Below are 11,948 nucleotides of genomic sequence, written 5' to 3'. Positions count from 1 at the left end.
ACCCATAGTACCATTGGTGGCTCTCAGTAACCATCAATAACCAAGTGTATAGACCCACTTCAGCCCTCGACCTGCAAAATAGGACCTATGTAGCTCCATTATCCAATATAGTGGTACCCACGGCTAGAATGTCCCATAAGGGATGCGGGTATTTTATATACACTACTTGGATTCAAACCACGTCTTAGATATATAACATATGCATTGTTGGAGTGAGCATTCAAGCCAATGCAGAAAAGGGCAAAGATGACCAAATAGTCAAGTAAAATTGAGTGCATCCCTGATGCCTCTAATGTTGCCAGTAAGAAAAGAGTACGTCCTCGATGCCTCATAAGTCTAAAAAACCAGTTTATCAAAGTGATCCAGGTGGTACGGCTCCTATTAAAACCAATTTTAAAAATAGTAAAAGTGTAAGAATGTGCCTTCTAAAAAATAGTAGTGAAAATCCAATGAAAGAACCGAGAACGTACCAAAAAACATATAAAAATACTCAATCAATGCAAAGCATGCCATCACTAGCATCCAAAAAAAGTATACGTAATTAGAAATGTAATACCAATCCTACTATGCTACCAAGGTGGAGGAAGCTAAGTTGGGATCCAACTAATCCTTGAACATGGCCTCGAGCGAACAATATAACAACAATTAATAATATATCATAAGCCTACCGCTAAACATAAAGTGAAGGAATCAAGAAATGGCTCAAAGTCAAATAAGGGGAGAAATATCTCTACAAATGATGCCTTACCGCATATATAGCACTCTAGCTCACAATTGAACACAGCTAAGCCAAACCTATGGCTAAGACGAGCTACTAAGTTCTCAGGTACTAACATAATGAACATCACCTGAAATAAAGCCTATCGGAAGTCACACCTAGCTATAAAGGCAATAAGGCACATACCAAGGTATATACCTATCCTAAGGCCATCATGAATCGATCCTAATACAGATAATCATACCAAACCATACAACTAGAAAGATTCATAGCCTAAACTAATGATTTTATGAGAGTACTCTAGTCTAAGGCTCAACAGGATTCAATAAAATAGAATAGAAGAAAGCAAACCTAATACTCAACTACTTAAATATTATCTAATAAAGCTTGATCAAAATAGGAGACCGTAGCCTACCTCAAAATCGATCACGTGTGCTTGAAATTTGTCAAATTAAAGTTTTCCACTTCTAAATCACCTCCAATTGCCACCATACTAATAAAATATCAATTACGACATCATTACGGAAGTTTTAACACCAAATTCGCAATAATCGGAGATGAACCCAAAATTGGGTCTAAAATGAGATTGTGGAACCCACACCAGAAATCCTACAATAGGCTTAGTAAAAGGTTCATTCTATCTCCTTGAACTTGTGTTCCAAAATAGAACACAATTTGCGGCTTGCAATAGCCCGAAATTATAACATGCAAGAAATCGACCATTAAAGTAAAGAAAGAAGAGAGAGCAATCCATTCAGAATGGAAATCACCTCAAATAAAAATTCCCCAATAACCCCCAAACACTCCAATGCATAGCCACAAACTTTCTGAACACGCTGGACTTTGAATCCCCCAAATATCGAGGTTTGGAGTTTGGGGAAATAACTGAAAAAAGGGATGGTCTTATTTAAAAGACCATCCAAGATTTCTCTTCGCGATTGAAGATCTCAAAGCTCGTGATCGTGGCCCACTCGTAGATTGACCTTCGTGAACACGGAAGGCAGCCTTATTATCATAGAGGCTCGGCTGGCTAGACCTTTGCAAATATAGAAGGCACCTCGCAATCGCGTATGCATAGGGTGAAAAAGCTTCGTGAATGCACTCTCTAGGGCTCACGAATGCAAGGACCATTTGTCCTTGCACTAGCTAAGTTGAATCAACTAGTTTGGGCCAGTGCCAAGGTCTCCGATGGGGTGCTCGGGATTTCCTCAAAACCCTGTGTATGGAAATGAACTATGTTACCAACCAAATTCAATGCTCGAAACTCAATGGCCCCATCAAAATTTCCAACTGAGGTAATCTCGACAAAGAGTAGGTCTCACACCCAAGTGTCATTTTAAGACAAATTATACAAGGGGGATCGAAAAGAGATCAAAGCCTCAAGATCCACATGAAAGGTTGTTCTAGATCAAAACTCGATGCTCCAGAGCTAACCGCACTAACGAAATTCTCATACGAGTATGTTTACCAAGAATGTTGATCAAGGTCAAACTTAGGCCAACCTAAAATTCCAATGGCATAAACTCATACTGAAATCCTCGGAATCTAAACCAACCATGACACTAGCCTAAATTGACCCTTCTAGAGCTGATGAAACTATCAGAATTCCATTCTAAGGCCGTTTTCCTAGAGTTTTGACCGAAATCAACTATTCAAACTCTAAGAGATCTAAAATACAGAAACAGACATAAAAACTAAGTGAATGACCAAGCGACCAAACTATCAGTCCCAAAAAATCATAAATGACTTGGAACCGCTATAGAAAAGCTCTGAATGCTGAAAAGATTGAAAAATAGAGGAAATGACCTGAAGGGTCAATACAACATCCACTACTAAAAACACTTTCGTCCATGAAAGTAGAAGGACAGTTATAGCCTAAAGGCACAAAAATATGAGGGTACCGAGCTTGCATTCTCCGCGAGACCCTTAGATACCCCTTTGTGCAGAACAAAGCCAACACATCAAGTTCACCATAAACTCCAAAAACTCTTCTAATTCCCTTTTTGGCTCCCAACTCTCGCCCAACTAACTCAAACTTATCGTGCATGGTTACTTCACTAGTACTAAGTTGATGCATATTCTTTTGACAGAGGGTAAGGACTAGAGCTACTATTGCTGGTAGTAGACGGGAGGCATCTCTCGAGATAGTTCTTGAGGCCCAAACTAGGGGTAGAGGTATAGTTAGAGCTAGAGGTCGTGTCCGAGGAGCGGCACCAACTAGAGATTATTCCAGAGAGGCTTCTCTAGAGTGACAGTTAGAGGTTAGATAGGACCAGGACCCTTTTGAGCATGCAACTCCCCCATTTCAGGATACTTTGCTAAGAGTGTTGGGGGTACTAGAGGGTATTTCTAAGGGTGCAATAGGTACTCCAAAGGGTTCTCAAAGAAGAGTAGGGGTACAATTCCCAGGTCAGCATTAGGGTATAATTATTCATGATCAGGTGGGTCAGCCACTATTAGTTCCCACACCAGCTGTCGGTGCACAGGTTGCCAGATATAGTCATGACTATTGTAGATCAATAGTGCTAGAAGTTTTAGAAGATGAAACCACCCCAATTTCAAGGTGGTAGGAGCGAGGACGCTCATAAGTTCTTAATACTATGTCTTGAGATGTTGGAGGATATGAGTGTGGCTGATGCCTGGGGCATTCAATTTATTACATTTCGGCTCCATGGGTCACCCAGAGAGTGGTGGAGGATGTTTATGAGGTCAGACCAATTGGATCACCTCTAGTGGAGTAGATTGTTTTTGCTAAGGCATTCAAGGATCGCTTTATCCCGTGGAACGTACTCGAGGGGAGCAGGTTGTGATTTGAGAGCTTGACTCAGGGTGGTATGTCTGTTGCCAAGTATGAGGCATGATTCTATTAGTTTTCGAGGCATGTCTTGAATTTTTTCTCCATCCATCATTCTGAACAATTCATATTGTTGATTTAGATTATTGATCTTAGATTTTTTAACTTGATTGGTTCCCTCGTGGGCAGTTTGCAAGGTGTCCTATATCATCTTTGCATCTTGACAAGCGGAGATTTTGTTGTATTCATCTGGACCTATTCCACAAATTAAAATCTCCTTAGCCCTTGCGTTATTTTGAATTGCTAGTTGATCTTCCGCATTCCACTCCTTTCTGTCCTTTGGTACTTGTGTTGTCCCATCAGTTCCAGTCTTTATAGAAATAGTGGGTCCATTAAGGATAACATTCCAGAGATCTGGACTATCTCCTATCAGGTGATCCATCATCTTTTTTTTCCAATATCTCTAATATTTTCCATTGAATAGTGGTGGCCTTGTCTGTGATTGTCCTTCTTGTCCAGTAGGTGGTGCAGCTATTGATCATTTTCAAGATTTGAATCTTTAAGTGAGAAGACCTGCTCTGATACTAATTGAAAAAAACTATACCACCTAACAATTTTAAGAACCAGGTTCTTGAGCTAGTGATACGAATGTAAACAGTAAGAAAAAGACACAGAATTTATACTGGAAAACTTTCTTGCTCAAAGAAAGAAAAACCACAACCTACACCTTGTAGGATTTCCACCAAACTTCACAAACTTTCAAAGAGCAGTTTAGATTACAACTCTATAATCAACATACTAACTCAAACGCCTAACTCTAACGGATTAACTATAATCGCAACTCAAACTCTCCAAGAAGTCAAACCCACTTCTTGTTACAAGCCGCACTTTCTACCTTAAAAAATTATAACTCAATAATATTTCTAAGTAGAGTTCAAACACATGAATTTACTTTCGGAAAGAAAAACCTAACTTTAGTTCTTCTTTCTTCAATGTTTTGCTCTTGGAACGACGCCTTGCTTTTAATTGAGAGATTCAATTTAATATTTGCAAAGCTGCTCAAATCCTTTGTATGCATGTCTCTTTTTATAGCATTGGTTTTTGAAGACCTAGTTGAGTCCTTCAAGGAAAGTACAACTTTTGTTTTATTGCTTTTCCTTATAGAAGTCTTAGTTGTGCCATCTTTCCTTATTTTTGCAGTTTTGACATATACAAGGATTTGTCCAGTTTTTCCCACATCTGCCTACTGCACCATCCAGCGAGTGAACCAGGTTCTCATAATTTGGTTCTCATTTGTCATTATCAAAACCTGCTTGAATGCTGTTAACAACAACCTTCATTTAGTTATAGTTATTTTCTATTTTTCGGGTAAGGCTTACCATCTTTTCATATTTGAGGTGGGTAGGGGGAACCAACAAAGTTATACTGTTTGCAAGAAATCCATAAATTGATTAAGTTTGTAACACCATTTACAATTGTTATGGAGAAGGGGCTCAATCAGTAGGTGTTTGTTATGGAATGCTAGGCGACAGTTTGCCTTCAAATGAAGAAGTTATACAGCTCTACAAGTCAAAAAACATAAAATGATTGAGGATTTATGAGCCAAATCATGAAGTTTTACAAGCCTTAAGAGGTCCAACATTGAAGTTATGCTAGGACTTCCCAATTCATATGTCAAGCATATTGCTTGTGGCCTGGAACACGCAAGATGGTGGGTAGAGAAAAATGTTAGAGATTTTTGTCCAGATGTTAAAATTAAGTACATTGTTGTTGGAAATGGAATAAGCCCTTTCACAAGCACATCTAATCTTACCTCACATCTTCAAACTGTTATGAGTAGAATTTATAATGCAGTTTATCAACATCACAACTTTTATAGACATGACACTGATGGGAAAATCTTATCCACCATATCTAGGTTCGTTTAGGAATGATGCTAGGCCATTTGTTGTTCCAGTTGTTGAGTTTTTAAGAAATACAAGTGCACTTTGCTTCTTAACGTTTACCCTTATTTTAGCTATTCTAGTAATCCAGGGTAGATTTCACTCCCCTATGCTCTGTTTACTACACCTAATGTGGTGGTACAAGACGGTTCATACCAATATAGGAACTTATTTGATGCAATGTTGGATTCTGTTTATGCTTCCCTCGATCAATTAACAGGATGAGACTCTATTAATATTGTTGTGTTCGAGATCGGTTGGCCATCTGCTAGTGGATTTGGAGCCACAACAGATAATGCAGCAACTTACTTGAAGAACTTAATTCAACATGATAGAGAGGGTACTCCAATATGTTAATTCCAAAAGAATTGAAGGAAAATAGTAGAAGAATTAAGCAAACTCATGAAACCAAACTTATCTCCATTGCAGGCTTCAATCCTTTATAGTGATGAACGAAGATGAAAAATGAATAAGATTCCTATTGCTAACATCTCTATTTATAGACTTGATTAACAAGCTAACCATCTAACAAACTTATAACTAACTTGTACTTTACACTATTAAGAAGTTAACTAACAGAAACTTAACAAACTTGCTGACTAGAAATATTGCCAGTTATACATTCTAACTGCTCAACATCCTCCCTCAAGCTAGGTGTGTGAAAAACATCCTTCATTCTTAGCTTGGTAAGTAGATACCTATGTTGAATACAAGTAAGTCCTTTGGTAAAGAAGTCTGTAGGTTGTTCTGTTTTATTCAAGTACATAGGTTGCACAAATCCAAGCAGAACCTTCTCCCTGATGAAGTGACAATCAATGTTTATGTATTTAGTACATTCATGAAACACTGGATTGGCAGCTATCTGGATAGATGACATGCTGTCACTGTACACTAGTACTGGCAACTTCATTTCTACTCCTAGTTCTTTGAATAAACCAACTAGCCACACAAATTCTACAACTGTTGAAGCTAAACTTATGTACTCAGCTTCAGCTAAGCTTCTTGAAATGGTGTCCTTCTTCTTAGACTTCCATGAAATCAAAGAGTTACCATATGTAACCATGTAGCCAATTATAGACTTCCTGCTATTTGGACAAGATTCACAATTTGCATCACAATATGCAGTCAACTGATCAGCAGCAGTAGCTGACATAAGTATCCCAACACCTAGTGATTGTTTCACATATCTAACTACCCTCATTATTGCATCCATGTGAGAGGTTTTAGGACTATGCATGAACTAACTCAGTAGTTGTACTTCAAATATAATGCCAGGTCTTGTGATTGTCAAATAACGTAATCTTCCTACTAGCTTTTGGTACTTACTAGGATCATCTAGCAGCTTTTCCCTTTCATCAGCAGGAGGAAAGTGTAAGTTAAATTCTGCAGTAGTTAGCTTCTGATTGAGTTCAATGGGAGCTCCAACTGGCTTTGAGCTTGACAGTCCCATATTTGAGATAAGTTCAAGGCAATACTTCCTTTGATGCATGAGGATTCCAGTTGCACTTCTAGCAAACTCAATCCCCAGAAAGTATCTCAAATCACCTAGATCTTTAATCATGAAGTTATTCTTAAGAATTCCCTTTGTCTCCAAAATCAGTTGATGATCATTTCCTATAATCAACAGGTCATCAACATACACTAGTACCATGACTAAACTCTCTCCTTGATGTTTTGTGAACAAAAAATAATCATAATGGCTCTGCTGAAAACCAGATTCAACCAAGGCTGTGGTTAACTTGATGTTCCATTGCCTGCTAGCCTGTTTGAGTCCATAAAGTGACTTGGTGAGCTTGCACACTGTACCCTTCTCACCTTTATGGACAAAACCTAGAGGTAACTCCATGTATACATCTTCATTCAAATCTTCTTGCAGAAAGGAATTAAATACATTCATCTAGTGTATGTGCCAATGATGTGCAGCAGCTAGTGCTATAACAACTCTAACTGTTCCCATTTTCACAACAGAAGAAAAAGTTTCTTGATAGTCCAAGCCCTCTTTTTGGTTATAACCCTTGGCTACTAACCTAGCTTTGAATCTTTCCACCTCACCATCAGCTTTATACTTGATTTTGTACACCCATTTGCATCCTATTGCCCTCTCATCCTGAGGCAATTGCGTAACTTTCCAAGTATGATTATCTTCTAAAGCTTGTATCTCATTTCTCATAGCTTCAATCCACCTAGGATTTTGTATGGCTTCATGAAAAGAATTAGGTTCCTTTTCTTGAGAAAACTTACAAACAAAACTCTTGTAGGATAGAGAAATACTCTGATAATCTACCACATCACTAATGGAGTATAAACAGGTTCCAGCTATTATTTTTGGTTTTGTTAACACAATCTGCATGCCAAATAGGAGGTTTGGCAGGTCTTTTGGACTTTCTAGTAGCAATGGGTGATATCTGAGTCTAAGTTGAAGTATTATTTGTTAATTCCTGACCTTGAGGAGAAAGTGCAGCTGGTTCCTAAACTAGAGGAGATGAACCACCTGCAGTATTCTCTAAAAAAGGGCAGCCCGGTGCACTTAAGCTCCCGCTATGCGCAGGGTCCGGGGAAGGGCCCGACCACAAGGGTCTGTTGTACGCAGCCTTACCTTGCATTTCTGCCAGAGGCTGTTTCCAAGGCTTGAACCACCTGCAGATGAACCACCTGCAGTATTCTCTATTTAAGAATAAACATCAGAATCCCTGGTAATGTGCTCATTTGTTGTGCAAGTCAATGAGATAGACTCAGTAAGTGCTACATCTTTAATGGAAACACATGGAGTGAGTTCACAATCTTCTACATAAGAACTAGATATCAGCAAATATGGCTCATGAATTGCTCCTGATGTCTGAAAAGGAAACTTAGACTCGTGGAAGATCACATCTCTACTGACAAAAATGACTCTTGACTCAATGTCCAGTAACTTATACCCCTTCTGACTAACAGCACAACCAAGCAACACAGCTTTCTTGGCCTTAGGTGCAAATTTATCATCTCTTCTTAAGTTGTAGAGAAAACAAGATAGCCTATTACTCTGAGATGTGCGATTGAAGGTGGTTTATTATATAGCTTCTCATATGGTGATATGTTTCCCAGACTAGATAATGGAATTCTATTGATAATGTAAGTGGTAGCTTTTATGCATTCTCCCTAAAATTTGTTAGGCAAATGGCCTTGAAATTTGATAGCTCTTGTTGTTTCTAGTAAATGTTTGTGTTTCCTCTCCATAGCTCCATTTTGTTGTGGAGTATGTGGACAACATCTTTGATGAATAATTCCATGCAACATAAATAGATCATGGCATTGGTAATTTAAAAACTCTCCTCCATTATCAGACCTGAACACTTTACCCACATACCTTAAGTGAGAACACCAAGTAACTTGGAAGAACTTGAGAGTTTTGATGGAGAGCTTGAGTGAATTTACTTGAAGTCTTCAATGGAGCCCTTGAGAGTCTTTTGTAGAGAGAGAAATATTTGAGTAGGTGAATTATAGAAGAATGAATAGAGTTACAAGTTTAGGTCAATTTATAGAGCCAAATTAGGTCCTAAAAACGTCTAGGTTCATTAGCTAAAAATTAGGGAAAAGTCTAAAGTGCTCTTACTATAAACTAAATTTGGCTAGAAAACCATTGCCAGATTCGCGACACGGAGGCAAGCAAGTCCGCGACGCGGACTTGCCGCGCACCTTATTGGTTTGCGCAGTTCCTTTGAGAAATCTATCTTTCGATCTACGAATCCTAAAAATCCACCAAGACTATTTTCTGTAAGTTTTGACCCCCTGATCGATATTCTTAACTCAGATTTTCTAAAAAGATTAAGGATAATGCTGAGTGACCTATTCTCAAGGCATTCTTAAGGCACTTATGAACATTTTGAGGGATATTACACTTATATTTATTCCTAGTTAGGCTCAATGAGCCTATACCTATTCTTTTGTATTTACAAATCATCCAAAATACTTGATTCCTCTTAATGATAAATCGAATACTCCCGAGTGCAAACATAGGTTAAAATATAAGTTTGGGGTGGATGATTTGAAAATGCAAACATAGGCCTAGAGCCTAAGTTTGGGGGGTGTAATGGTGTAGGGTGTGAAGTTTCTCAAAGAAAGAGTTGCAGTGATATCCCTCCAAAAAAGATATATATATGTATATGAGAGGAGGAACAAAAGGCTTTATTCATAAATGATGAGACTAGGGGATCCAAGTGTTTGAAAGGAAGAAAATAGGGTAGAGGAAAACTAAATTGATGTAGATGGTGGTGTCTGAAGTAATCAAGTTATTTGTCTTCACTTTTTCATTACTCAAATCCACAAGTCCTAGTTGATATTAAATCAAGTGTCCCTCAATTAGCGCAGGAACACATAATGGGCAAGCCTATGGTACTACGTGTATGCATGAGAATATCTTCAAAGAGTGAGCATTATATTTTGTATTCTAAATCCCCAAGTGTTGTTTATACTAGATGTGTGTGGGGGGGGGGGGGGTCATCTTTTCATGAGTAGGAATATTAAACTGAGTAGAAGTGAATGCCATTGCTGATTAGTTGTCATGAAGCAAGGCATGGTATGTATGATGAATAGGTTATCTTGAAGGTTGTCATGTCATAAACTATGGCTTCTATGAATTAACGTTCATGTCAAGTCAAGTCATAGCTAGGTACCAGAGCCAAGTCTTAGTCTTACGACGCTAAACTTCTATATTTCTTGAGGACAATCAATAACTTAAATTTGAGGATTTTGATAAGTGGATAATTTACCTACATATTTGGTTATTAATCTTACCCTATTATGTAATTTTAAGAGAACGAAGGAGACGTTTACGATGTTTTATCTCCTAAAGACATTTTTTATGATTTATAAATTTTTGGATTGAAACAAAGTAAATAAATTTAAAAAACAATTGGAAGTAAGCAAACGTTTTGTTGCCAAAAATTGATGATGATGCAGAGGAAGTGATGCAGTCACAAGCTCACATGCGGCGCCGCATCACCAGTTTATAGGCTGCAATTTGAGGCAAAATGATTGTAGAAAAAGTTTGTTATATGATGCATTGATGCGGCCGCAACTCCTGATGTGGGGTCGCATATCACTTATCATTCAACACAAGTCAGACACCCAATATTTCAAAGTTGTTGAGATTACAATAACCAATAAGGTGTCGTAGCGCGTGAGCGAGACCTAATTAATTCTAAATTTTTTTATATAGTTTTAGAAACTATAAATAACTTTTCTTAGGATTTTATTAGTAGTTCTTAAAAATTCAGTTCTGAGTATGATTTTCTAGTCTGAAAACGCTATTCTGAGCGATAAGAATGCGCTTTCACATTGTGATCATCGTTTATTTAGTGATGATAATTTTTTGGTTCCTGATTCCTTATCTTGATCATTGTAAGCATATCTTCTTATAATTTAAATTTAGTTTTCGCACTTTGTATGGGTAACTAACCCCATAACTAGGATTGTGGAGTCCTAAAAGGGAAGTAACAATGATATAGTTATATAGAGAAGTTCAAGATGGTAACTCTTGGTTTATTATTAGTTCTTTCGTATTGTGGATTCTGATGAAAGTCCTGAATTAGAACTCGCCCGTATTCTATACTTGATTGGAAAAATAATTAAGATTAAAAAAAAAAGAACTAAGCATAATGATTTGAGACTTGTGTTCCATTTAAAAACTTGAGACCTTACAGTGAGAATCTACTTGAGACTTAGGTTGATAGTTGTTAAAGCAACACCCAAGTACCTCAAGAACTTAGGGTGATATCTTTTAGATGAACCGAAAGAACTCTAGATGTACTTTAGAAGTTAATCACTTTACACTCAAGATTACTTAACTAAAGTTTCGTAAAAGCAACTAGATCGGCGTTATGACCTAGAATTGGAGTCCACAGCCTTAGTTTCATATTGTTATTGATAAACAACAACAATATTTAGTTATGAAGCATAACAAATCAAAGTCTTTTTTTAATTTTACTTTTCGCATTTGTTTTTAGAAATAAAGATCATTTGTTCTAGTTACACCTAAAAGTAACATTCTTGTCATATAATAGTCTTTATGGGATTCACCCTAACCTTATTGTTTGAGCAACATCTGTTTAATACTTTATTGAGAAGTGTAATTTGGACATATCAATCAATAGCTAGATGAGTGCAAAATCGTGCCAAATTTTGAAAACAAAAAATCAATTGAGGAGATAGTATTGAGAAAAAAATCTGAGAGCTTCTCCGGTACAAATTATCGTGCATAACACGCCGATTTCTACAAGAATGAGAGGGATTTGAAATTTTTTTTGAAAAATGGATCAATGGGTTGAGGACATGTGGAGGGAGAGGAATTTCCACCTTATTTCATTGTACAGATTTGTACAAGAGGTAGCAAATCCCTAGAACACCCTTCTAATGGATCGATTAGGAGTTTTTGGGTTATGTGAGGAGATAAAGGAGAAAAGAGGGTGGAGGGATTTAGGGTTCTAAGCTAGCTTTTGTGTTCTTTGTCTGTATG

The 11,948-nt window shown here is 37.5% G+C and overlaps 1 pseudogene; it reads left to right on the top strand.

Annotated features, from left to right (window-relative positions):
- Window positions 1–4,715: 4,715 nt before the first annotated feature.
- LOC129885001 (glucan endo-1,3-beta-glucosidase, basic vacuolar isoform-like) lies at window positions 4,716–5,902 on the top strand (annotated as a pseudogene).
- Window positions 5,903–11,948: the final 6,046 nt, after the last annotated feature.

The sequence above is a fragment of the Solanum dulcamara genome, chromosome 4 (genome assembly GCF_947179165.1).
Source record: "Solanum dulcamara chromosome 4, daSolDulc1.2, whole genome shotgun sequence".
Taxonomy (NCBI): Eukaryota; Viridiplantae; Streptophyta; class Magnoliopsida; order Solanales; family Solanaceae; genus Solanum; species Solanum dulcamara.
Note: the sequence above shows the minus strand (reverse complement) of the source record. Positions and strands in the feature narration are given on the sequence as shown.